General features: G+C 44.1%; 1 protein-coding gene across 11 annotated transcripts in view; it reads left to right on the top strand.

Annotated features, from left to right (window-relative positions):
* LOC119656708 (protein sidekick) overlaps nucleotides 1–27998 on the top strand; it is a 475605-nt gene that overhangs the window by 205128 nt on the left and 242479 nt on the right. The window lies entirely within an intron of this gene.

Raw genomic sequence — 27998 nt, 5'->3', positions numbered from 1 at the left:
TACCTCTGCTGGGATGTTATCGGATCCTGGCGCCTTCTTGTTTTTCACAGGGAGAATTGCTTCTTCCAACTGTTTTTTTTTTTTAAAGAAAAGTGGGCAATCCTCGGTGCTCTCCGCTTTGATCCTGTTATGCTGCGGAGTCTCTTTTTGACTGATGCGTACTCTGTGGTTATGGCAGATGGATCTTCCCAGTCGTTTAGACGTTGCGTCAAGCGCCATTTGCTGTGCCAGCATCTAGGATGCCGTCCAGTGTTGGCCCCACCTGTTCAGAGAGTTTCGACGAACCTCTCGCGTCGCATAGGTACATGTAACAAACATTTTTTGCTCCGTCGAGCGGGTTTTCAGAGAAAGATAATTGGATTCTTTAGTGCAAGGTACGATTCACAATCTCCACTGTTAAATTATTATCCAAATAATTTGGTGAAGACGAATTTGTAATTTCCACTGATATAAAGAATTCCTGATTATTTTATCCCTCTGCTACCTTTAGTGCAAATGCAAGCGAAAATAGCAGGAACCAGCAATAGGACTCTCCAACTGAGTCGCAATTTTGAGAAGGACAGCTAGGATCGTCATTCGCTAGGATACTTCCAAGCAAGGTTGGAATGGCTTAAGCAATTGTGGACTTCATGCATGGAATTACACTCCGTGGTACTATCCGAGACGAAAATTACTTCGGATCAATGGGAAGAATATAAGAGGGAGAATGGACTAACGAAGGACATCTACATGGACCTTCTCATCTGCTTTCAGACAGGGATTAACAAATTCAACGCTACGGACGTCGCAGGGAAGGATAAGCAACCATCCGCTGGCCCAGGGCAGATACGGCTGGAGCGAATTACTATTCCCAAGTTCAACGGGGACTATAATCAATTGAGGACTTTCAACGACCTTTTCAAGTCTATGGTGGATAACAACGAAGGACTCTCTCCTGTAGACAAGATGCAATACCTAAAAACTCATCTACAAAGAGAAGCTGCCAGGATAGTGCAACATCTGGAGGTCAGCAATGATAACTGCCAAAAAGCGTGGAAACTCTTACGAAAACGCTTGGAATTAATTCTATAGCATGCCAATAGCAAAGGAAAGAGAAGATGCAACTATCAAGCTGACCATGGACGTAACTTCCCAGTTTCTAGCTGATATGGAAGGCATCGGCGTGAACGTTAAACACTGGGATCTACTGATAATTTATACGATTGTTCAGAAACTATATCAAGAGTCTGTGAGAGACATCACAAGGGGCGTCACCCGACATTCCAAAGCTGTCAGTATTTATGGATTTTTTGACTGGTCGTTTCAGAACTTTGGAAGCTCTTAGTTCTCCGAAGAAGAACAAAAGAATCGAGAGCGCTCGTGGTCAACGACGCTACCGAATGCGACATGTGTCAAAGGGATCACCAGATACACCAATGCAGTAAGTTGAAGTCCTCATCCCTCCAGCAGCGAAGGGACACCGTACGGAAAAGAAGTTTATGTTACAACTGTCTTAAAATGGGGTATTACGTAAATAAATGCTCATCCAAAAGTTGACGTCCACTGTGCTCTAGGAAACACCATACGCTGCTACACACCGATGCGATAAAGGCATCAGAATTTTCGGTTGAGGCTAAGCCGTTTGTTCCCGATTCAAACGCCTTGATAGCCAAAATGGACGCCGAGTCAACCATTCTGCTGGCTACAGCAAGAATTCAAGTACGGGACGCAACCGGACAATTTATCTTTCTCAGAGGATTGATTGATTCCGGGTCCCAACGAAGCTTTATCGCTGAGGCAGCTCCGCAATTGCTTAAAGTCAAACGGCATGGCGCGAAAGTCAGCATATTTGGTTTGGGTGTAAATCGTCAATACAAAGGAGAGGTCGAGTTTCCTTTTGGATCAAAGTAAGGAAGGGTGATCTGAAACTCAATTTATCCACCCTCATCATAACGACCCTCACGAATGTCTGACCTGCTGTGGCGATTAAAGCTTAGCTACTCAACGGACTGAACTTGAAAAATCTAGCTGATCCTGCTTAAGGCAGCCCTGGCAACATCGACGTGCTACTAGGGGCCGATATATACCATTCGTTACTACTACATGGATTTAAGAAAGGACCTCCATGCGCCATTAACACCAAAATTGGATGGTTACTGCTTGGGCCAACACAGGCGCAGGCATAATATCAATGGTTAGCACCGAAGAAAGCACGGAGTAGCTGCTGAGGAAATTCTGGGAAATTGAGGAGCAACCGCCAAAAACACTCTGGACTCAAGACGAGCAAGCCGCTGCTACTTGGTATACGAACACAACTAAACGGGATTCAATAGGAAGGTATTTTGTGCGACTCCTCTTCAAGGAGGAAGCTCAACCAGCCGACGAGCTACGCGATTCACAGAAAATTGCGCACATTCGTTTTTCACAACTAGAAAAACGATTGGCTGCGGATGACGTGTTACGGCAACAATACGTGGCATTCATGAAGGAGTACCTCAGGCTGGGTCATATGACGGAGGTTCCCCAGAGGGAAGTCCATTCGATGTGCAACTATTACTTCCCACATCATGCGGTCTGCAAGGTAGAGAGCACAACAACAAACCTTAGAGTGGTGTTCAACGCATCACAAACGACCCCCACCGGCAAATCGCTCAGCGACCTCTTTCTGGTTGGACCCACGTTGAGGAAGAACTTCATGATTGCCGTAGACATCGGGAAGATGTATCGATAAATCGGTATACACGAAAAGGATCAAAATTTTCAACGCAACATAACACAGCAAACTAGGATGTCACGATGCTGTGCAAGTCAAAAGTCGAAAGCAACAGGTGAAGCAAAAACAAATCAGCAAACACCAATGGTCTAAGCTGGCCTTTCAGTTCAGTAAATGGTCGCTCGTGTGAATCAAAAGGCTGACTCCACCCCCACCCCTAAAATCGCGATACACTAAATATGTACAAAAATCGAATGATTGCCAAGCACCACTCGTTTCCTCAATTTCATCCGTTTGACCAAACTTTTCCTTCTGCAGAAAATGCCTTGATAGGATTTTCTTTGCACATGAAATAATTTTCCGCCGATTACTTACTGGTTTGTAACAAAACCAGCGAAACATTTTACTATCGTCCATACATCAATTTTCCGAATCGAGTTGGTTCACGAAGTCACGCAATCCGAATACCAAAGAATGTACGTATGCCATACGTACCACCGGGAATTGGAAAAGCAGCGGCCATGTTATATCGAAGTAATTCGTGCCTGAAGTAGCCGCAACTTTTGCAACAATTCTCTAAGAAGACTCCATCCCCTGGAGTAATTTAGGGCTATTAAATGCAGAACAATAATATGCTGAAGTGGGTCCCACATATGCCTGGAATTCTCCTAATTTCGCCTGCAGGTTTCCGTCTCCCATAATAGCCTTTGAGGTCACCTGGATGATTGCATGGCGTTTAAAATTATGTTTTTGTTACATTGCGGTAATAAACTACGTTGGCAGAAATCGATTGCGTTTTTGCTAGATTTAATCTTGTTTCATAAAGCTCGAATGGTTTGGGAGTCCGTTCGCCAGACGCACAACACTCACACAAATATTGTACAATTTTCTTTTGTTGATTGAATCCGGGGCCATTCAGACGCTGGAAAATGTTTGTTCTGTGGAAAATTAGAAAATTCGATTCGAGATTTGTGTCCAAAAATAACATTCCATTCGTCAGAATAGAATCTTTCAGCATTCAAGCTCCGAAATTAAAGACGCTAAAGGAGCGAGCCTTATCGTGGATGAAATTCAACTCATTGGATACACGCTTTTGATTACATTAGCCCCATGGCCACAATCAACAAACGCGATTAATGAGACTCAGCAATAAATGGCCCGATCGCATTTCTCCCGTGTAATGGTCCAAAGAGAGAAATTCAACCCCGAAAGGACAAAATAATTTATCTTGGTCCGTTTATAAGCGAGCTTATAACAAAAGTGAAATTTCATGGCCCATATATCGGCTCCACGTGTAGTCTGGGAGGCAGGTAGTGGCCACCAGGGCCTTTGTTGTCTTCAGGTTCCGCAAAAGCCCCGAAATCGTTTGATGGACATTGGCATGGCGTACTGCATTCATTGAACCGATGAAGCTTTTCAAATCGACTCCAACATGACTTGGCAGATAGCTGTCTATTGAATCGAAAAACTCTCTGGAACTAAACAATATTTTATGTAATATGAAATCGTGCCTTTTTCTTCTAACCAATATCTAAGAATGGCCACGGATACGTTGGAGTACTGAAGGTGGAAAAAGGTTGGACGCAACCAATTGCAAGATATTGCGGAACGTCCGGCGGGTGGTTAAACACTCAAAGTATTTAGAGGTTGGCACTGGAATGAATGACTTTGTTAATGGTGTAATAACGTTAAATGAAACAAATGTGTTGATTCTATGAGTAACTGGTATCCGAACATTGGAGTATTTGCTAAGATATTCAGATGTTAATTGCAGATATTGTTCCATAGCGTGAAACGACTTGAATTGTGAATTGTATGTGTCCATATCAGCCATTTTTCCTCTAAAGCTCATTCAGTAACTAATATCTGCATGACACATTCCACTGTGTCTTATCTAACGAAAAGTGAAAGTTATGGAGAGGGATGTGAAATTCGCCACCGACCTACCGAATCAGCCTTCAATACAATTACCGGATACGGAAAGAAATGTGTGACTTCCTGATACTGTCCTAAAATATATTTGAAACTTTCACGACTCTCCCCACAGAATTTAAAGATAGTATCCGTAGATATCCTTAGCTTTCACAGGTGGTAGTGTAGCCTCCAGTGACTTTTGAGCATTCCCACTATGACCTCTTTTTCGTGAGATTTAAACAAGCACCCGGCGCTGTTCTATTGCTGGTAAGTTCACTCAACTTAGCTCCCTCAATCGCTCCTACTTTTTTCTTTTTGTTATGATCATGAACCCTTTTTAATTCTGCAGAAGAACTAGCTCGTTTGCTGCCTCATTGTCTTCTGAACCTCAGAGTATCCAGAATCTATCGTGACAGACAAACGTATTCAATTTCTTAAGTAATTTCCATACCAGTTTAGAATGTACTTGGTTGCACATAAGTGCCTTAATAGCCACCTGGGTGCAACGTCATTTAAGTGGAAATGGGTTGGTGATGTATGTAATATCACAAAAGCGATATCACCTTATAGTGTCACATTCACATCACATTATATCAGTGAACGCGATCTAAATATTTCCAAACATTACACCACCTTACATCACAGTATTATCTAACATCACCACATTATCTAACATCACCGCATTACCAAAATGATGATGATAGTACTTCGTAGTACAAGTGGCAACGGAAATCGTCGAGTAGTGAAATTATGATTGACTGATTTTTTTATTTGTTTTGGGTTAACTTTGCGCTGACTTTGGGTTGGCATCGAGCTAGCTTTGGGCTAGCTTGCTTTAGATGTAGACGATATAACATTATATGTACGTTTACAGTAATGAGGGTAATGTAATTATATTTGTCTTTCCCACTTTTTCCTCACATTACCTAGTAAGACGATGTTTCGTGCACCACCTCGCTAATTACGCAAAGTATCCCAACTTTGCTAAAATTATGGCCAGATGAAACTTCCAAAAATGCGCCCTTTAATTCCACACCAAACCAAACCATCAAACCTAGTATGATTTTAACGCTGTCTTTCATTCAGCCATCCGTATTCTTTGCCGATGGAGTCCAATCGTACCGGCTCCTCAAAAACTAACCAACCAAACTACTCCAAGATTTTCGGCAGTTTGCCGAGCAAATTTCTGTGGATATTCAATGCAACGATCATAGTGTTCTTGTGTGAAATCATGGTACGCCGCCGTCATAAGGCCTACCTTCTACCTCTAACCTCTTCCGAACCGATGGACGCTATCAAAAACAAATGCGCTAATCCTTTGACGATGGCGCCGGAATACTACTGTTCGGCCAGTTCCTCTCTAGGGACCTCTTTTTATCCGCTACTCACAACTTTCAATGTCATCATCGTCCAGCTCGGCAAAGGAAATTACTATTGAAGGAAGAGCTTCCTGATATTAGCCACCAGTAGCGAGAACATCGCTATGTTCACATCTTCACCGTAATATTGTCCAGGTCACGTTTCGAGACGAGGTTCCAGACTTGGATGACTCTTGGCAAACACATTTACGACAGGTTAAATACCTTGAACGGCGCTTCGCAATCAATGCCAATCTTTGGGAGAAATACGCAGCTTTCATGATAAAGTATGAGAAATTAGGAGACATGCTGTGGTTTGATCTGCTGGCTACCACATCCCATACCATGCTGTGTAACAGAAGTTCCCATTCGACGACAACATCCAATGACAGATCATGGAATGACGTGCAGTGGAGTGGACCCACGATTCAGTTTCCTCTGCTTCCCATGTTCTTGCAGTTAAGGCAATTCAGAGTGGCACTATCTGCAGACATAGAGAAAAAGTCCGGTAGATTTATGTGGCATCCAACTAGCGCATCATTTAATAAGAGCATCCGAAGAAATCTCTTGGACATTTGGCTTCAAGTCCCTGCACCTCGCCCCTTGCATAATATGAAGTGCATAACAAATTTGACCCGGGAAGCAGCCGCACGAGATGATATCCTTTCAACAAGCATTTTCGACTACGCAAGTGGAAGTCCAATGAAACTTCAGTCGGGAAGGCGATCTTCGGCGTTCCTGCCTCGTTGACCGAGTTGGCTATGGACCAATCTCCCATGTCGGTACTTGGCATAGGATGAGATCCAGCTTCTGACGAGCTGATGCCTGATTCTCCCCAACTAAACGACCATTTGTTAACCGAGGTGACCAGGTTCTTTGATCATGCTGGCTTTAAAATCATCATTCAGTCTCTCTTGGCAGCTGGTTTGTGCTAGAATATGGCTTATTATTCAGAATATAATTGACGACCTCATCAACTGCGCATTCCACGATGATCAGTCATGGCTCCTATTCGCATGATGACAGTTCATGGTTTTCCGAACGCCAGTATACAGACTTATACTACGGCCTTCATCTAAACGTGTATCCCGGACTAAGACGGTCACATCCGTGTCGATGTCATCGAAGGAAACTTATCGGACAGTAGGTGGCCACACTCACAGCAGCGCGCGTCTCTGTTTCGGCTATAGAGGGCGATAATAAAACAAGCACTGTGTGACGTCCCTAAAAAATGTATGGAAATTTCATGGCTCTCCCGACAGTATCTTTAGATATCCTTAGCTTCCGCAAATGGTAGTATAGCCTGCAGTCACCTCTGATCTCTGAGTAAGTTCATCCAATAGAGCTCCCTCAATCGCTCCTCTCTTTCGCTTATTGCTATAATCATAAACCCCTTCCCAATTCCGCAGAAACACTAGCTCGTCGCCTGGCTCATTGTCTTCTAATCCACTTTGACCCGGAATCTAGGGCGCGCGTGGAATTCGCACCCACTAAAAACCAACACCATTTAGGTATTACTTCACGGGATGGGTGTACCTTTAAGCACTCACCATTCTCATCCTTTGAGTTTTCCTCTTCCTTCCTTTAGCAGCTCATTTTATATTTTTATAATTGCGGAGGAAACCGCAAACCAGTTCTCCTTTGACCTCAGCATCTCCGCAACTCTACTCTCCGGGTTCACGTTCCTTCCTAGCGCCTCTTTCAGGCTCCATCGCGAACCTTGGATAGTGAAACATAACATGCAGGATATTTCGGCAAATCATCCAGCCCAAGGCGGTATAAATACTGCTTATAGCAACCACAACCACCATGTCCCGTGAGGAACTGGGTAACGGGATAATTTGTTTCTCCGTGTTGTCGCCCAAGCCATACTCTAATGTTGGGAATAAGCCTATACGTCAAGCGGTCCTTCGAAGACTCGTCTCATCTACAATACCAGAGATCCTACGACTCTGATCTTCCCGCGTTCCTATGTGCCGCTCCATATGTCTTGCATGGTATAGCGCACTCATTTTATTTGCCAGGATGTCGACTAGAATCATGGCCGCCACCACCAATGCTGCCTCATTTGATGTGGTTCTAAAGGCACTGCAAACCCTCAAGCCGATAAACCAAATTCGCTTGTCTCCATCTTTGAGAGTTTGCAAGCGCCTCCGCCAACGTAGGTGATGTGTAGCGAAGAGTGGATCGCATCACTCTGGCTAAAAACAATCTTCTACAGTGCTACAGGCTCAGCTTGGCGTCAATTATCACTCCCAAGTACTTGATAGTCGGCTTAGAGACGGCCATATACCCATCGACTTTCACTTTCACGGTGTTTTTGTTGTACGGTTCGTTATTAAGGTCGCTTCCGTTTCTCCATCCGCCATGGTCAATTCTCCGTCTCCGTCGTGTAAACCTCCACATCTCCTGGGTGCCTTGCTGCAATAACTACAGCCAGGTCATCGGCAAAGCCTACAATCGTAGCCTCCTATGGGACGGGAAGTACAAACAATACATTATACATGACATTCCACAGCAAGGAACCCAGTACCGAGCCCTGTGGTACCCCTGCTGTGACGATGTACCCTCTGAAAGTTAATTCAACAACCTACCAAATATACAGGAACATCTATGTCAGCTAATTCGCTTTTAATTCGGCCACCACGCCACAGCAACCACCAGCATCCACCACCATGCTTTTTGCATCCACCTGTACTGGCGTTGCGTTCCTTCCTTTAGGAACGCCTCGAAGGTGTTGGTGAAACGGTCGGGCCTGGTCATCACTTTCAACTTCAAAGCGCGGTAAGTATGCCATTCAGGCCTGGGGCCTTCTTGTCACCGATTCAACTACATATTTTCCGCATCTCCTCCTCACTAATTGAAGGTATCGAGCACTAGTTGACCTGAGCCACCGTTTGTCTTCCGCTGTATTGGTGGTGTGGTAACAATCTGTTTCAGGAGGCATGAGCAGATCATCTGGGGTGATTTCCGGCACATTTTCATTACCACCCTGTAGGACTCACCCCAATGGTTTATGTCGGCATCTTCGCAAAAGTGTTTGAAGCAGTTTTTTTTTTGCTTTTGCGAATCGCTTCCTTTAGACGGCCACGCAGTAGTCTTTGCGTGCCCTCTCGATCTTCACTACCGCGAGCCTCTGATAGAGCCTACTTGCCCGGAAACATGCGGCTCGCAAACTTGCTATTTCATAGTTCCACCAGTAGTTGGGGAACATTCATCTTCTGGGCATCATGGCATCGTATGCTTTCATCGCCCATTGAGGGATCTGAGTGGCCTTTTCTATGACCATGCCAATCAGAGATATATCAGATTCAAGTGCCGCAAAGAACGTGTGAAAGTTTTCGCCGTCCAACTCGGCAACCCACCAGGCTGATCTGTGGGAGCTCTTTTTCGAGCTCGATTCACCCTTGATCTCTATGTATATGTAGATTGCCTGCAGGTCACCGTGAGTATAGTCCTCATTAACATGCCAAGTAACTCTTCTGACTAAAGTGGCGCTCACGAAAGTCGGGCTTCTTCCCCTGAAAGTGTTCATTCGTGAGTACCACGTCTAGCTCCGCGAGTGCCTCGAACAGAATACGTCCTCTAACATTCGTTGTCCAGCTTTCCCTTTCAAGAGCCCACGCATTTATGTCACCTGCTATTATGGTCGGCAAACGACCTCTCGCATCCAGAACGAAGCCGCTCAGCATTTTTTTATTTTAATTGTAGCGCTGGATGGAGCATAGCAGCTGTATATGTGAACTCCTTCCACATTCGCCCTGATGAAGCCTTCGTCTGGGTGTTTCATTATTTTCTAGAAGGCTGCTTGGCCGGTTTGATCCTTGACACAAATGCCACCACCGTGATTTCGATATGGCTCATTAACGATCAAATCCAAGGCATCTAAAGCACCACTTCAGTGACACCAACTGTCTAAGGAGACACAGAACCCACTCTATTTTTACTCTTCCTGCTGCCAGCAGTTTGAGTGCTTCCTCCACTGATAGACTGATGATGGCGGCTTGTGCCCCACCGTAGGCTTTTCGTAGCGTCTTTATCACTGACCCTTGGAGTTCAATGAGATCGAACTCTTTTTCCAAAGCTTCGTGAACCTCCTCCTACGTGGTAACATCATCTATATCCTTGCAGACTATAGAAATCTCCGGTCTGCTAGTCCTGATTTCGGCTGTCTGTCCTAAGGACTTTTCGATTTGACTCAAGAATTTAAGGTTTCCTTTCTGAGATCGCCTAATGCAGTTAACTGCGGTGGTGGCGGTGAAGAGGGGAAAAACCCTGTCGGCAAAATCAAAACCGATTGGCCGAGATTAACCTCCATGTGGTGGCACCGGGAAACCCTGTATTCACTGTGGTTTGCTGGCCGTGATGTAGTTGGCCAATGCTCGAAGATGTAATCATGGCGATCAGACCCGAGTCTGCACGGAGATAAATTTGAATTGGCTTTAGATCATGAGACCTTACCAGGGGTATACTGATATCATGGGAACCGGTATAGCCCCTGAATTCACATGTCCCAGGAGAATTTCTGTCTCATGTGCGTCCAGGTGGGTTACAGCGGGGTTGAATCAACTCAAATGTTAGTCACGTTAAACCACCGAGAAGTAACTGTCCACACTCTCCTATCATTCATTACATGGCTTGTGTCCTATCTTTCTAACCATTCCAGCAGTGTTTCTTCTCATGGTTGTATATCCTGTGCCTTTTCCGGCTCCTCTGGTGTACCCCAAGGGTCCATTTTGGCTACTCTATTGTTTTTATTCTTGGTCAACGAATTTTCTGTTCTTTTCACTCTCTCTTGTTTGTTTTACGCCAACGCTGCTAAGTGTTTTTCTTCTCTAGTTTTACTAATGGATTGTGTGTATCTACATTCCGATTTGGGCACTATGTTTCGCTGGTGCTCTATAAATGAGTTGCCACTAAGGCACTGTTAGCAAATCGCCTTCTGATCTGTTTTCGTACTTTCTTTGGAGCCACTCTTTATCTTACTGGAGCTCAATTCGAGAAATCAGGGTAACTTTTGATGGTAAGGTGTGTTTGGACAGGCACTGACTTGATGTCAGTAATCGTGTTTCCAGAATCCCTGGTTTAATATTGCCTACCTCTTCTGACTTTATTTCTGTCCAAGCCTTCTCGTCGCTCCCTCGTTCGAAACAGCCTTGGGTATTGCTCTGGGATCTGGTCTCCTTCCCATATATGTGACTATCTTGCGCTCCAAAATTTCAAGGCAATTTTATCTCCACTTCTCTCTTCTCCAGCATGGAAAATCCCATCTGTCTCCACTCTTTTAATCTTCCTTATCTAAAACTACGCAGAACCTTCTTCTTTAAACTTTCAGCGTACAGCTTCGTATGGATCCTACTTGTACCAGGTTTCAAGACAAGCGATACCTCAGTTGAAATACGGCGCTAGCGGTGCTGTCCGGTCAAATTTCGCGGCTTTATCAGATTTCAGCTCTACCTTCGTGGATGCCAATAACCAACTCGGATGCTTACATATTTTAATCATCCCCCGACTGATATTCATTACACCATCCAAAAATAGACCTAATGAAAATTCTCTCCAGACAATTGAGTCACTTCCAAGAACTCAACTCGTCATCGAACCTAATCAAATACTTCACCTTTTCTTCCATTTTATTGCCAACTTGTCAGCAAGATATCCTCTGCATCTATCATGTAACAAGAGTAATTTATATTTCTACTTTTACTCCCCCTCTCTGTAACCCCACAAAATTACTCTTCGCAAACAGACATAACATCCTCACGAAAACACCATTTCCAACAAACATTGTTGCTCAATTATCGAAAAGGAGAACACCAGAAAATTTCCGGCATTCGAGGTTCCATATTTATGAAAATTACCACCGGAAAAATATCGAGAAGCTATTATTAGCGCAATGAAAATAAGTCGTAACTAACAAACTTTCCTCATTCATAGAAGAGGAAAACTGAATAAAACTCAACCAGAAATAGAAGCACAGAAAGCCTTTCCACACTTAAGTTTCGCTAAATTGAATTAGTTTCATGTGCTGTAAATGCGGGGCGGCGTTCATTGATTTATTTATGTGTGGATAAATTCTGGCGGAAAATTAGCTAACTTGTAAATCTATTACCGTTTATCATTTGGCTATAAATTAACATATAATGCCGTCCTACTTCAGATACAACTATCTTTTTTCAATTTTTGAATAACATTGACTTAAATCTAAACAAGCAGCGAACACCAAGATAAACATGAAAAACTATAAAAAGATAGTAATGTGATGCAATAAAAATTTAATACCCAGGAAGTTCGGATTTTAACGTGGAGTTGTAAAAGGCAGAATCGCAACAAGTGAATACGGAGATGTTAGTCCAAATCTGCGGTGAATGGCACCCTAAAATTGTGCGAAGAAAACATTCGCTAAAGAGGGGAGCAATCAAATCGAATCGAAATAGAGGATGTCAAATGGAGTAGAGTATCTAAAGTGAATGCTGTGTCCTTGCTTCGTAGATATTTTGTTGGTCAGGCTGGAATTGAAAAGCAACATTATTGGGAGAGTTGTTTTCTTTCCTTACTGAGATTTAGGGGCAAAGTTGGTGAGGCAGTTACTGAAAGCCTGTCTTACAGGATACAAAGCTCAGTTAATACCAAATAGGCTCTGAGGGACGTAGAGTTGCGTGAAATTTTGTCGGGGCTTTTAAATTTCAAGATCCATAAAAGGAGTTTAAGGGAAATATTAAGGAGCCGTTGTGCCTTTATTCACTACCTGAAGGCACGGACATATGGAGCGTCAAAAAAAGTAATTAGACTGATTTTACTTCCCTTCGCAGCTGCGCATCGACAGGGTCGTTGTTTCTAATCTTGGTAGTATCGGTGGGAGATTACAGAAGACCCTTAGCATGTCTGTTCTAAATTTTTTCCCCTCTTTAACCTTTTTGCCGTTCAACAACTCGGTCGGCGCGTCTATATCGGGTTCGCCAATTTTCTCGGTCATGGACTTGGTCCGGGAGGAGTCAAAGCAGGCTCTCAAATCACGTATATTGGTCGCTATTTTGGTCGGTCTGTGGTAATCTCCCATCGGCTTTGAAGTTCACATCAATCTTAGCAATTTTGGCACCATAAATGCAACCCCATATTTATCGCGTCCTCATTTGCCCGAATTACGTTCTTTTAAGGCATTTTTTTTTAGTTTTGGGGAAAAGGAAAAAGTTGCATGAACTGCGAAGGAGACAGAGGGAGTTGACAATTTTCCCTGGAAAATAAAATTTCATTTTATCTTTGATTTGCTTGCTGGAGTTCTTTTGGCTGAGGAAATGCCTTAGTGTGCCACTTTTAATTTTGCTATCTCGTTTCAGGGTCATATTCAAAATTATATTGGTAGTTTTTATTGCAAGATCATCATCTTGAATAGTCAGGATTTTTGGCATTATCCTTGCACAGATCTGCGGTATCTGCAGTGACTATTTGACTCAACTTTAACTGGTTACTGATGATTGTTATAATTAAACGGCGATTTGACCTCACCGGAGCCCTCTCAAGTTCAAATTTTTAATTTTTTTGAAGTTGAAGGATGCCCTGAGCAAGGTGGTTCTTTCATCATTTCTCGGTTATCCAAAAATGTGTGCCAGTGGCTTTTTATAAGAAAAAATTGTCCTTAAGCCTACCTGCCCTCAAAAATATGATAAAGTCAAAACTCAAACTAAGGATCTGCTTGATATTAAATAACATGTCTAGTAAAGGGCGACAGTAAAGCTTTACCAGAGCCAACGCTGCAATCGGTATCGCAGTTCTTCCATATATTTTGTCGTTGGAGTTTAACGTCATATGCGGGGCATACCTGGAACTTAAAATAGCTAGGGTGCGTATCAGAATGAAGGTAGCCCATAATATCCCCCCCCCCTCCCCCTGCCTCTGAGGCAGGAGAAACATCGGTTGAGGATATGATTCATCGTGGATTTTCCTTCTCGATCGTGGCACTCGGTTCCCGACTTTTAAGGCTCTACACGCGGTGAGATGGTTTTTTTTCTGTATAGCTTCATGCTTAGTTTTTCAGGTTCCTGACAACAACCGGTATCCGGTCTAGGTTTGGCTTAGCAAGGAACTCCAGACATCCTGGTTTTGCGCCAAGGTCCGGTTTCGTCGTTGTAAAGTCCATCCAGTCTGAGGGTCAATGTTGTACAATTTGTTCCGTTTTTTTAGGCGCGGAAGACTCGCCTTCACCCTTTCTGTCCGTAGTTTTTCATTAACAATGAACTCCCGACGATCACAACGTGGAGAAGATGGAAGAGCTGTTGGCATTGGTTCAGTGGGCGTGTCTCAGGTTTTATGCTCCATCGTGGGTTTCAATCCATGTTTCGCCCTGGGGCCTATGCTACCCTTTGACCACTCATACATCGGATAACAAACATGATAGACGGAAGTGTGCGAAAGGACCCCAGTCCTGAGCCCGCCAGCCCAAGAGCATAGTTCGTGATCACAAGTTTGGAGAGCAAAATGAGTTTGAGATTGGTATGGAAGTTTGGGGGTCTAGAAATGGCTGAAATTAAGGAAGAAAATTTTGAAAAGGTAAAAGTATTCATTGTGATGCTTGGATTGAAGGCACCATAATAAAGGGTGAATATAGAAGGAAGCTGACAAGAACAATGTTTCTTTCACTGGGAAAACACGTAAACGAATTGTGTAATTTTATCAAGGAGGGGCGAAATATTTACAAAAAATGCAGGCTCTGAAAAGTGACATTGTGTTGTTCTGTGAGAAGTGGCGAAACATAGGTGACATCTACTCCATGGTTTTTGTTGGAAATAATTACAACGCTTTTTCCGCAGCAACTAGCAATTCAATAAACCATCTTCTCGATCATTGATCTTATCCAGAGAAAACTGCGGGATATCTCTGGACGTATTGGGAATAAGAAGGCATCGGGGATCGGACGGAATTCTGAATAAAGCGTTTACACATTTGAATCGACCACGTTGGAAAGCTCCTCTACCGTAATTTCAAAAATCACCTGGCCTTATCTCTATTCATATCGCCCAGTCTGTCTTTTAGTCACTACAGGGAAGATATCGGTGAGGGTGATATTCTAGGTGTATGTATAAGTTTTTGCCGCTTTTTGTTAAAAAAGTTACCGATTTTTGGTAAAACGAGGGCCAGCGCTGTTGATGCGTAGAGGTGGTAATCACATTGCGCCAAGTCTGGGGACTACGGGAATGCCAAAGAATGTTTTATCCAAGTGGTTTCAACGTTTCTTTCCTGATTTGCTGTGTGAAACAGCACATTGTCATTACTATGCCATATTGTCGGGCCCATCCGCTTTTTCGCTCAATTCGTCGTTTAAATTAATCATTCTTTTGGCAATAGCCTTGTGTATTAAAGGTTTCGTCAGGCTTCAAAAGTTCATAATACACAATACCGCTCTGTTATCACCAGACACAGCATGGCCTCTCTGCCGATGCAAAGTGACATTTATGTTGAGGGGCCGCCATGGGGAAGGTACGATTTATCTCGCTGCGGGATTTCAAAATAAGCCCATTTTCAGGACGATCGCCATTGAAAAATGGTGTGCTATGATGACGCTAGATATCAGGAATCTCTTTAATTCCATTGGCTGAAGTTCAAGTAAGGCCGCTTTGGTTAAACTGGGTGCCCCTGGATCCTTATATCTTGAGATTATTACCCTGATTCGACTCAATATCTATGCCAAACTGAGCTTCAAGGACGACTTTGACTATGCCCTAGAAAAGGTAGTAGAATCTATTTCATCCTTAGTAAGCCCAAAACCGGAGAAAAAGGGGAGGGAAATATAATCGCAGACTGTTTATTACAGGAGAGTGAAATTTTTGCTGCTATACGTAGTTCCTTGTCTTGAATGAAGTGCTCTAACACACTTCAAGGTCCTGATCCTATATGGATTGTTGCACCAACGATTATTATTATTATTATACCTAGTTCCTGTCTGATCGGAAGCAGTTAACACTACGAATCGGATGAAGCTGAGTTTAATCGTGTTGAGTCTATTTAGCTCGTATTGAACACCTTAGGTCAAAGCAGTGCGTATGATTGCGGAAAGGATTCCCTTAGATCGTCTAGTGAATGGAGTGAACTCGTGACTGCGGACTTCCGAAAAGTTGCAAGGAAGGAACTGTACAGGAGAGGTAGTTCCAAAAAAGACCAATGGATCTGTATACTAATTGCGTGTATTAAGAACTGGGTCGAACAAAAACGGTGGTTTGCTAGAAGTATTTGTATCTCTTCGGATTGGATGAGTCGGGATACTCCGAATATACTTTAATATCCGAGGACTCTGTTCTATTTGAAATAATAAAACTTGTTTTTCCTATTCGCTAGTGTTGATTTTTATTTCGCAAAGAGCGATATTTCGTGAACCACTTGTAAAAATGGAGCAAATCAAAATTCGCATTTTCCTGACTTGCGTCACTGACCCTATTCTCGGAGCAGTCGATGCGCTTCTCGTCGAGGTGAGCCGCATGCATTTGCGCACTCCAAAGTAATTCCCTACACGTCTCTGATTTACCAAATGAACAAAAATCCTTCGTTGAAGCCGAATTCTGTCATTCTGAAAGCTTGCCAAAGTCCCTTGGGCCTCGGCCTGACCCTGCTTGGTACAGGAAAAACTGAGCGCTCAAAAAGGCCGGTCTATTCCAAAAATCTAAAAAGATGATGATGAAATTAGCCTGCGCACAGGCAGGAGAGGCATTGATTGAGAGAATAGGATCCGCCATAGATTTTCCTTCTGGCTCGGGGCACTCAAATTTCGAATTTGGAAGCTCCGCACGCATAGTACTGACAGGCCTTTTATAATTTGCTTTCGAATCCTGTAGGATCGTGTTCAGTGGTGCTTCTGTAGCGACTGCGTTTGGGGTCTTGCATGGTTTCAGGCTTCGGATAATGTTGTAAAGCCTGACACAATCCGGTAATAATGATTACAGAAGTTCAAAAAATTTACAACAGTTGCTCCAAATACACATTTATCTGCATGGATGCAGAGTCCGTATTTTCCTATCTGCGGCTTTGGTGAATATTCTTTAAAAAAATATATCGGGTATCCATCTGGCATGGTCGGCGAGTTAAGTTTGCAGTAATCACACACAGTCTCTAATCCTCGTTCTTTTTCTTATGTAATGGACTCGCTCAAGGACTGGTGGAAGGTTGTGCGCAACTTAATTCAACCATGAGCCTGAATTCTTCCTTAGCAGTTTGGAGCCGTTCGAGACATAATTGTCAGACGCGTTGGGCGCACGGTGAGTCGGTGGTGGCGATAAGCTCTTAGGCGGAGTGTTTAGTGGCTTGATAATAGCGATGTGCTGTGTGCTTCCCCAAATTGCGGTTAATGTGACAATAGGTGCTGGCTCGTAGTATCCTGCGCTGTAACATCCCGTGTGTGGGTCGATAATCCGACCTCGTTTTAGGTCCATTAATATGCCATGTGCAACAAATCAGCGCCTATAATTGCGCAAGGCACATTTGTTAAACGGAAAGTCCAGGAGATGACCGCCATAACCTTAAATTAAGGGTGAGACCTCTTTCACCGTATGTTGCGGTTTTGCTTAAATTAGCAGTGTAAACTTGGAGCCTACGGGGTGCTAATATGTCGGTACGACTAGGGGGTACAACCGATATATCCGAGCCGGTATCAACGGGGGATTTGACGCTTGTAGTTTTGTCATAAATAAAGACCCTGCAAGGAATTACACTGCTTCCAAAAGCCGCCGAATCCATTGGCAGTGTAGTTTCCCGGTTTTATAATCCAACACGGCTTAGTGCAATTGGCAATTGTTACGCTGTAGTGACCCTAGATATCGGGAGTGTCCTTAATTCGACTGACTGAAGTTCAATTAAAGGCGGTTTGGTTAAAATAACCTTATCTGGCATAACGGGGAGGACACCGGCGAAGTGCATTGCGGCAGCAGGTGCCCTCCGAGATTCTGTATTGGGGTTTCTACTGTAGGACTCAAATTGTGATGAAGTGCAAGGAGAAGGCAACGATGATTGGTTTTGCGGACGACCTGGCGATTATAGTTACAAAAAACTTTGAAAACGTTTAATTATATCGAAGTGAGACCACTTTGCGAAAATTATGCCTTTAGATCGTCTAGCAAATGGAGCATACTATCGTGAATCTGTCTGAAGTGACTGTGGAGCCTTTAGGAAGAAACTGTACACGAGATGGCCGCAGGGGTGGGGCAATCCTAAAAAAGAGCACTGGATCTGTATATTGATTGGTTTGATCGCTTGTACTGAGGAAAATTAGACCTTTCAGATGGTATGTGGGTTGGGGGGGTCTAGGTGCCGGGAAAATGGCCGCAAAGTGGTGGTTTGTTAAAAGTATTTGTTTCTCTTCGGATTGGATGAGTCTCCCGACTCACAACACATTATGTTCTATGTTCGTGAATCATAGATGGAAGAGGAAGATTGAACGACGCGTTTAACATCCCTTTCGGACCTTATAATCTTGAAAAAGCAATTATGAGGTTCGAAGTGAACACAGTACTATCGGCAACACAAAAGAAGCTCCAGGAGCTGGAACGCGACGTCGACGTGAAGCAACATTTCACATTGGTCCGGGGGCTATATGGGCTGAGAGGGGTAAGGAAGGTATACATGAAGAAAAGGAAGGTTTCTTCTCTCCAGCTCTATGGGAAACCCATGACGATTAGTCCTCCTTAAGAGATTATGGTGCCTCGATTATGGCAGCCAATTGCAATGCAAGGTTGGAAAAAAGGTTGCCTCACTTCTTCCTTCATATTCTTTCTCTCTCCCTTGTCATTTTGATGACAAAACAGTCTCACTTTAAGGTGCTTTCACATTTCAAGAAGCGTGGAAATAACCGTCGCAATTTTTCAACCGGGAAGAGAGAGTAAACTTCCTCTACCTTCGGCATACTCTCCCCTTCACCAAAGCTATCCCTCTGGGGGTAGCGCTAATAATTTAAACTTTATGAGCTGACAGGATGTCTGTTGATTTGTTGCTGAATAAGATCCGAGCAGCACTTTGTAAAGGTCGTTGGTATCGTTTACTGCAAGGACTTTCCCAATTGACTTGCGTCACATGAAATGCAGGAGTCACGAGCCCCTATTTTCACACATAGTAAGGTGTGTACGACAAGAGGGCTGGCCTTCCGCCAATTAAAGATATCATAACATCTGGCTATAAGAACCATCTTCATGAAGTTGCGGTTCAGAGAATTCTTAATTTATCTCCATTTGTCAGTTCAAAATATTCCCTGAAAATTTCCCCAGAACCCATGAGTTTTTAATGCTTCTTTTTAACACTTCGACCTTTTCCGCTCCTCAATGCATGAGGATCTCGTTTCCTTTTAACTCATCGTTTTCTTGACGAAACTATTCTGGAGGAGCCAAATTTCGGCTATTAGAAAGAAGCTCCGAGTCTAGACAACAATTTACAGTTGGCTGGAAAATGGGAGGGTAATCGTTTGATGTGTACAGCTATCAGAGAATTCCTTTATGCTCAATTACCTCAAATTATTCGTTCGTCTAATGCTTCACTAAAAAGAAGGAAAGATTCTTGTACACCGCCATATGTGGGGAAACTGTAGAGTCACCGTAGAGTACAACATGTTTGTATGCACACATGTTCACTGAAGAATAAATCCTTCACGTGTTCCCAGAGTACAACTATAAAGTACCTTCTATTTATTTAGTACAGCTCACATGTGAAATGTATATATTTTTCTATGACGGCGGAGTTTTATTCTGTTCGTTTAATGCCAAGCCGGCTGTCTATGAACTATAAATAGACGAGGAAAATGTACTGCACTATTTAGGGAAGTCTTAACGATGCTTCACTTCCGTAGTTCATGTCTTACACTACAGACCATTATGGGGTGCATAGAATTTTATTCAGCACTAAAACCATTAAATAACTTGGGCAACAACAGAATATCCGAAGGAATCATATGAAACATGTGGACAAATGGCACAATAATTTCTCTTTTAGATGACAACGAAATATGAAGCAAAGCACTTGGGACAGGGATGCTTACCCTCAATGCGGTTTGGGTAGAAAACCGGAAAAAAATCCAAACTTTGTTACTGGAAACTGCTAACAAAAAATATAATTGAATTTCAAATGGATTATTTTTTAGGTAAACTTAAATCTGGTTATGACGTGGATACCCAGGGAAACGTTGCACCCACCCCAAATTTTCAAATTAATCCTTTTGTTATTTTCCATGTACAAAACTTGATGTACATTTTCGCATGTCAAACACAACTGTGCAGTACCAACGCTGGACCAGTTGCAGGATAGCGCATAAGCCAGGCCAAAATATGGGTCTGAAATTATAAAAACTGCCTGGGGCATGTTGAAAGATTATCAGCACGACTGATGTAAATCCTCTTTCCACCTTCATTTAGTAGCTACTGTACAGAAAAATTTCGACACCTTTCATGGAAAACTTTTAGGGGACCAACGAAATTCTTACTTTCAGTGTCATTCGCTTTGTTGCTCTCCTTGATTCTGAGTGTTGAGCGACTATCAAAAGCAATGGATGGTACCTCGCAGTAATGGAGACGAAAATGTAGTGTTTGACCAGGTTGCAGATGAATCAATCACACTTTCAAACGAGACAAAAAGCTAAACAAGAAGATTTCAGTAGACATAAGTATTTAAAGTCTTGACTAAGAATATCTGAATTGAAGCTTTTATTCAGGAGTGGCTATTTAAAATTGGCTTGAATCTTCAATTTGATAGAAAGCACTTAAAATGCCAAGCAAAACGTTAGTGTGGTGGTTTGAAAACATCTTGACTGCGCCCAAACCTAGTATACAACCGGAAGAAGTGGCGAACTTAGATCAGACGAACCTATCTCGCTACAAAACGGGTCAAATACTAAAGAAGGAGCGAAGGAGCTATAATCAATATGATACAGTTTGGCAAATAAACATGTGTAACTTTTTTAGAAACCATTTTTCATATTTCTCGGTTTTGATTGTCAAAGCCGAAAACTTTATTCTTGGCGATGACTTACCGTCTGGCTCGTCATACGGTATGAACAGCACCTTGCTGTTAATCGGCTTCTTACCTTTCTAGTTGATAACTTCACATTACCTGGTATTACGAAAATTGCGATTGTAGTACATTATTCAAAGTAAAATTCTCCTTTCCTCTTTCCAAGTACCAAAAAGAATATCATGGCATTCCCGTGAAAAGTATTTTGCTATGACATAAGCGGAATTCTTTGATGGCCCATCCTGAGTGACCGGAGACGAACAACAGCTAAAAGCAGAAAAGAAGATTAGGGGAATTGTCCGTGAAGGACCTCCATCGAAGTGTTTCATCGACACACGCTAGCTTGTCTCTTTGCCAGCCAGACTCCGGAATGTGGGGTCCTTCGAACTCTCCAATCCCTCACGTGTCATTATACAAAACTTCAGGTTTCTTTTAACCGATGGATAGGTCCTGAAAATTAACTAAACGCGGGACTTCATGGGCACCTATCGGTTAACCAACATGTGAGCTAAACCTGGAAATGAAATAGAAATAATGGCTCGACCTGCGCACCTGGAGCCATAATCCCGAACCCTCCCAATTTGATAATCAAGAACCAAACTGGAGGTCTTGCCTTTTTCCGGCATAACTCAACGGAACCATATCATCTGAATTGAAGAAACCTAGACTGATGATAAAATATTAAAGTCTGTGCTCCCTAAAGGATACTCCATTGTGGACAGGTATTAGAGTGCATCATTCTTGCCTATCACTACTTTTTTCTTTCGTGAATACTTGATCCATCCTGCAATTTAGCTCCATCAAAAATTCTTTCGACCACACTCTCGATGTCTTCCTTTCTAACTTGGTGCTGCTCGGGTCACCTCTTCATATTTCCTTGTAGATCTTTGTATGCCTACCATCCAGTCTTTACATACTAAGCGGAGCTCTATCGGTTGTTTGCTCCTTTTTCTCTTATATATCTGGGCCTGGTGTGTGGCCATTTTGGTCACACTCGTGATTAACGTAACCTCACTCCATCCTTCCCTACTTCCAACAATTTAACTGGCTCTACTGTCAATTCCCCACAATAGCTCTATGGCTTACATGGTTGTTACTTCTCTTCCATGTTCAGCTCCCAGTCTCTGCCTCCTCTTCCTCTGCTAGGTGCAGACTGTCTGTGTCGATCGCTCCTTTCTTTACTCTTTCTTCGGTTGAGTTTTTCAATGATAAACTTGACATCAACCATCTTACCTCTCCAATGGATACTTTTCAACAAAAGTCTCGTAGTTTGCTACTTTCTTCACTTTTGGCAAGAGGATCTTATTCAATAGCGGTGACTATTTCATTCCCCTCCTCTTGTTCTAAAATTGCAAGGGATTCGTTGACGACTGGTTGACCTCATACATTGCTCACCTCACAGCGAAAGAGTAACATCTTCTTTTCTTCAAACTTTGTCCTGTTCACAAGCGGGGTCGGCTCGTCGTAATCGGTTTCGTCATTTAGCCCTATCAAATGCCTGATCTGAATGTAATCTCGAGGCTTTTAAATCCCCATCTAGCGTATCAGGGCACTGTTATTTTGACCAATCTTTTGGTCGTTCACCATCGACTTCGATATTCAGACCAATCTTGGCAAGTGAATTCTCGTTAGCGCGAATTACGTGACCATACCAACGAAAACGTCTCTCTCGCAGTTTTTCCACGATTGGTGCAACCCCATAACGATCGCGGATATCCTCATTTCGGATGTGATCTAAACGTGTCACGCCACTAGTCCAACGTAGCATCTTCCTCTCCATTACCGTAAGACGCCGTTCATTGTCTTTTATAGTCGGCCAACATTCAGAACCATAGAGAGCAACAAGACGCGGAACCGCCGCAAAGCATTACTTCGCGGGGTGGACTGCCCTTTAAGCGACCAAACCTTCCGTTCTTTGCTTCCTCCTTGCGCGGTCCTCTTTTCCAAGCTCCTCCTGTATACCTTTGATTGCAGAGTTCACCGCACACCAGTTTTCCTTCGACTTCAGCATCTCAGCTTAGGTTGATCTTCAGGGAGTCTTTCGGGCTCCTTCTCTCTGAGTAAAATCGTGGACAGTGGAGCAAAACATGCTCCGGGTTCTCAGGAGTGCAACCACAGGACGAAAGGGACAATCATCCATGCCGAATTGGTGCAGATACTTCCTGTAACCACCATATTCTGACAGGAATTACGTCAGCTGGATCCACTCCTCAATACGGGGAATGAAAGTGTAGGTTTCGCGACCCCTCTGCGAGTCATCAGACCGTTGCTGCCACTTTTCCAGCGACTCTCTTTCGGTATTCTGCATCCTTTTCAGGTGGATTCCGTTTTTCGTACAGGCAGCGTGTCTCACTTGCCGCGATCTCTTCATTCCACCAGTAGTATGAGCGCCTTTTTGCGAGGACTCGCCGCCTCGACATAGCAACATCGTATGCTCCGGGATCGTGGGCTCCCAATGGTATCTCTATGAATACATCTTCTTCAAACTTTTTCACGGACCAGCCCTGGAACGCACATCGCCGCATAGCCCACATTCGATCTGGAGGATAAGTGCCTGGTGGTCGCTATGAGTATAATGCTCACTGACAAACCATGCCATTCTCCTCGCCAATGTGGTACTCACATATGTCAGATCGACTATTGAGCCCGACCCTGTCCCATGAAATGTGGAAACATTTCCCGGATTTGCAAACATCACATTTAGCTCAGCGAAAACCTCGAGCAGGATAGGGCCCCTGGTGCTCGTAGTGCGACTACCCAATGCACGGCCCGCGCCTTGAAATCACCTGCTAAAATCTTGAGGTTTCGACTTCTTGCATCCGAGACCAGGATACCTAGCATTACTTCAAATTCTGCTATCGTCGCGCTTGGTGCAACTATATATGTAGATACCAGCTATTTTTGCGCTGACGGATTCAACTTCTGGAAATTCCATCACTTCTTGAATGGCTTGATTTCCAAACGCCCATATTGCCGCCTTGCCAGTTACATCTGTAGTCCACAAACCGCTCTTATTATTGCGATAAGGCTGGCTGATTAAGGCAGCTTCGATTCCCTTCTCATAGATGGTCCACGAGAGAAGGTCTTACGCTGCCTTACAGTAGTTGAGGTTGATTTGTATCAACTTCATTTCTTTACTGCATTCAAGACTAAACACTGGGCATCTGCTGCTGCCTGCAACGTGCCGACAGTTGATGCCCTTTTTCTCCTTTTAAAGCATAGATTCAGGCTCAGCCTTTCACTCCCTAAACATATGACCTTCTCCTCCACACTTTCTGTAACTTTTTGACCTGTCACAGTCACCGGTGTATTTCGCGTTATGTAACCAAATTCCAGGCATCTAAAGCAGTGCTTGAGGGGTACTTGCTCCCTGAGTCGGCAAACGATTCAACCTATTTTTACTTTACCAGCGGCCAGCAGTTTAAACGCTACTTCAGCTGGTAAGCTTATAGTTGCTGTTTGCGTACCTCCGTATACCTTCCTCAGTCCTCTGATTGCAGAATCTTCAAGTCAAGTGGTACGAACTACTTTCTTAAGGCGTCGCGGGTATCCTCCTTGGTCGTGATTTCATCAATGTCCTTACATTGTATAACAATCTCCTGCTTTCTGGCCCGTACTTGTGCTTCTTCTCCTAAAGACTTCTCGACCTTGCCGAGGAAATTTTCAACCGTTTTGCCCCGAGACTTCTTCAGCTCCAGTATCAAATTTCCTCTTTGGGAGTGTCTGATTCGACTGCCGTTTTCTCCAAGGCCTATCAGCTCAGGATCGGATTCGACCTTCCTGACGATATCGGCATAAATCATATCACCTTTTTGTCAGATGGTGTATGTGTGTAACATTTTTCTTTCCGCCAACCTTCCTCCATGCTTGCTTGGTTCTTTTTTGGGGGCTTTATCTCCCTTGCGTCGGTTGGAGCCGGCGTCGCAGTTTCCACGGTTTTGGTAACTTTATTTGCCTTTCCGTTTGCCGGTGAGAGGCCCTCTCGCGTCCTGCGAGGATCCGAAGGAATCGTTCCCGCCCTCTCTACTCCTCTTTTCCAGCTTACCGCCCTTTGAATTTTGAGGGGGTGTCACTTGTGTTGCCTGGGCGACGCTTGATTTCTTTGAGGCATTTTTTTCGTCCTTGGCACTATTGTACAGTACCATGTTTTGATGGCCTGGTGTACATGGTGCACATCCTTTATGAATTCAGACAACTCTGTTATTTTTTCACCGAATAGGGCAAACAATGATTCGTCAATATTCTGACATTGGTCCTCTGTTTGGTTTTCCCATTGGGCACTTCCATATTTATTAGCGTTCCATGAGCTTCCCTGATTTCCTTCCTTCATCAACGTTGACTTCGGAGGAGATCGCAGGATCGTCGAGCTTCTCCTAAATGGATCAAACACTAAGTCCTGCAACATGTTCTGACCAGGTGTAGTCACCCCACTATGGGCCAACGAATGGCCAGTTTGTGGGGCATTTTTCCGTGTTTTTTGAACAGGCGTTCTCGGGAGTGATGTGCTCCTTTTAAATGCCTTTTTTTCCAGGCTACTTGTAGTATTCGATTCAACGGTGGCCAAGTAATCGGCCACACTTCAGTCGAGGGATATCGACGGCCGGGAGCCTGCTTGCCCATTCCCAAAAGCTGGCGATACTGGGGTTCCGAGTCCTTGCACCGTAACTTTTTCTCTCCTTTCTTCTTCCATATTGGTATCTTGTTCTGGGTGTCCTTTGTCCACGGGTGGGTGTTTTTCTCCCATCTAACCGACCCGCGCATCCCCCGAGAATTCTCTTATCCGCCCTAAGGGACGCGCCCAATGGGAGATCTGGCAACTCCGCATAGGTCTGTCTGTCCGCATTTTTCTCGGAGACGGTTTTAGCGATTGACACTAAATTTGATGGAAAGGTGGGAACTGTGAACGCTCACGCATACAGTGAGTTACATAATTCTATGTCGAATTTAAGAGGGGTCCTCAGACATGCAAAAGGGGGGTGTGTATTTTTTTCATCAAATATAATCATGTGGGGTACCAAATGAAAGATCTCGGTTGGTACTTTTCGAAGCTGGTCTTAGTTTTGACATTTGTTGGAAAAGTGGGGAGCGCGAGTGGTCGAAAGTGATCATTTATTTAACGAACCCATTCTCAGAAACTACCCAATCGAAAAATTTGAAAAAAGTCAGAAGGCTGCCACTATATGGTTCCTAGGCCCTCTCTCCTGTGTAAATAAAGTTAATAATAGGATCTTACTATAATTTTAAGTAATTGGCTGCAAAACCCCCTTAAGTTCATTCTAGCAGCACGAAATGTAGGGTACAACAGAGCATGACCCTACCAATTTTGGTGGAAATCGCACTATTACTAACAAAGTTATAACACGTCAAAATTGTTGCATCTTTGTATCTTTGACTTTTTTTATATAATGTCAGAATTCGTAACAAAGAACTAACAACGTCTTGAAGGCGTTCCAAACTGCTGGTGAACATAGTGAAGGCGATGTGCTCGGTCGTAACGTGTCGTGCTGTACAATATAAATAGACTAACAATTTTTTTTTTTTTTTCGTGCGTACACGGAGGTGGAAAATCTTAGAAAGACACGTCCGCCGCAGCTCCACCGCCGGAACGGCGGAACTACAGCGGGCGCGTGTGGGATTCATACCCACTAAAAACCACCCCCGGTCTTTCCAGCCCCAGCCCCGCGGGACCACCATTGAGGTATTACTTCGCGGGGTAGGTTTGCTCTTAGGCACTCATCCTTCTCCTATTTGCGGCTTTCCTCCTTCTTTGTTCCTTCACCAACTCCTCCTGCATTTGGATGATTGCGGAGCCAACCGCAAGCCATTTCTCCTCGGACTCCAGCATCTCAGTAACCAAGCTCTCCGGGGTCCCGCTCCTGCCCAGCACCTGGTTTAAGCTCCTTCTCTCCATCGCAAATCGTGGCCAGTGAAACATCACATGCTCTGGATCCTCCGGTATGCCATCGCATCTGGGACAGTTCGGAAAATCATCCAACCCAAAGCGGTGCAGATACTGCCTGTAGCAACCACCGTGTCCCGTGAGAAACTGGGTAATGTGGTAGTTGGTCTCCCCATGTTTTCGCTCAAGCCACACCCTAATGTTGGGAATGAGCCTGTGCGTCCACCGACCTTTCGTAGACTCGTCCCATCTGCGTTGCCAGAGATCAAGTGACTCTGACCTTGCCGCATTTCTACGCTGTGCATGCCCCTCCATATGTCTTGCATTGTACAGGACACTAATTTCTTTGGCCAGAATGTCAACCGGGATCATGCCTGCCACCACCAATACTGCCTCATCTGATGTGGTTCTAAAAGCACTGCAAACCCTCAAAGCCATCCGCCGGTAAACCGAGTTCACCTGCTTCCGTTTCTGAGCGCTTGCAAGCGCCTCTGCCCACACAGGTGACGAGTAGAGCAGGATGGAGCGCACCACTCCGGCTAGCACCAACCTCCGGCAATGTTTCGGTCCACCAATATTTGGCAACATTTTTGCAAGTGCCGTGGTGGCACTGGCTGCCTTTTGGCATGCATACTCTAGGTGTTCCCTAGAACTCAATTTGGTATCAATTATTACCCCCAGGTATTTGATAGCCGGCTTTGATACGACCGTATGTCCACCGACCTCCACTTTTACAGTGTTATTTTTCCTGCGTTTCGTTATTAAGACCGCTTTCGTTTTCGCGTCCGCCAAGGTTAGCCCGGCCTTTTCTAGCCAGGACTTTACCGCTCTCACTGTTTCCGTTGCGTAAACCTCCACATCTTCTGGGTGTTTTGCTGCAACAACCACAGCTAGGTCATCAGCAAAGCCGACAATCGTAGTTCCCTTTGGGACGGGAAGAGCAAGCACCCCATTATATAATACATGATATTCGACAACAGGGGACCAAGTACCGATCCCTGTGGTACCCCGGTTGTGACAATGTACTCTTTGGGGCCCTCATCCGTCCCGTACCAGAGAGTCCTCTCTGAGAGGTAGTTTTCCACCAAATTCGCTAAGTATCCGGGGACACCTATGTCAGCCAACGCCCCTTTAATTCTATTCCAGTTGGCCGAGTTGGATG

The sequence above is a fragment of the Hermetia illucens genome, chromosome 5, assembly GCF_905115235.1.
Source record: "Hermetia illucens chromosome 5, iHerIll2.2.curated.20191125, whole genome shotgun sequence".
Taxonomy (NCBI): domain Eukaryota; kingdom Metazoa; phylum Arthropoda; class Insecta; order Diptera; family Stratiomyidae; genus Hermetia; species Hermetia illucens.
This window is presented reverse-complemented; position numbering and strand designations above follow the sequence as displayed.